Source organism: Rhagoletis zephyria, unplaced genomic scaffold, assembly GCF_001687245.7.
Source record: "Rhagoletis zephyria isolate East Lansing unplaced genomic scaffold, Rhagoletis_zephyria_1.1 Rzeph_scaffold_02784, whole genome shotgun sequence".
NCBI lineage: Eukaryota > Metazoa > Arthropoda > Insecta > Diptera > Tephritidae > Rhagoletis > Rhagoletis zephyria.
The window spans coordinates 2,538-3,628 of NW_016159868.1; positions in this window are offsets into that span (position 1 = coordinate 2,538).

Consider the following 1,091-nt stretch of genomic DNA (forward strand, 5'->3'; position numbering starts at 1 on the left):
GATGTTCCCACTCGTTACAATTATAACGTGTTGTCTCTTCTTATAGATTTACGTTCTTTGGGTAAATACCACTAGTGAATTATCATATGCAACACTTTTCTTTTTTGAAGTGTGGTAACATTAGCAACCAAATGCCAGCTACTAGCCTATAGATGTCGCAGGGTACTGGAAGAGCCTAAAAATTTCAAGTCCGCACATATAGTTTTCGCATTCTCACTGCTGTCTTTACACATATCGCATTGAGCGCAAATAAAAATTTTCACACTACTCTTCTTCATGGTGCTGTAAAATTTGTTCTTTCAGTTGGTTCGCGAATTATGGCCGATGTGAGTTGTTGCACGTTTGCATTCTGATTGGAAAAAGGAACAGAATCAGCAGTAGCGCTGTGTAATGAGCGAGATATAAAGGATAACAAAGAATATAGAGACCAATGAGTGTGCAGACAAAGGATATAGGAATGAGGAAATGTTAAAAAATAAACACAAACTTATGTTTGAAAATCGCTCATAATTGGCAAAAATCAACGCTTTTGAGAATTGTTTGACCAAGAAAAAAAAATCTAAAATGTCTGTGGCATAGTGGAGCAATATTGTGTAAGAGTTACTTTTACGTTTTGCAACTTTGTTGGTCTGATCGACCGAAGCACTGCTTCCATAGTACATTGAGTGCATCGCGTGATTGGCAATTCGGCTGTTAGAGTTGGTGCACATGGTGGGTAACACGGGTAACAACAAAGAGAAACATCTGTTATGTTTCTAATTGATTATTCAATTGATTTTGATTTCTCTATTTTTCTTATCTACTTGCAGTGCAGCGCGCTGACTATTTTTAACAATTCTTTAGAAAACAAAAAAGGCCGGAGCTTGGGAATTTGTTTTTAGCTCAGGGTGGGCGTGAAAACAATAAAAGAGTGCGTAACACACATTCACTTTTTTGCCGGCTGCAGATCACTACGAAATACATAATCCACTTTTACTTTCGATTTGGATGCCACAGTGGTTTTTTGGCAAAAGCAACGCGCTGAGTTTTTGTACTAAAATATTGCATTTATCTGGTCCTCACTTTGTGTCGAGATATTAAAAATCAATTAT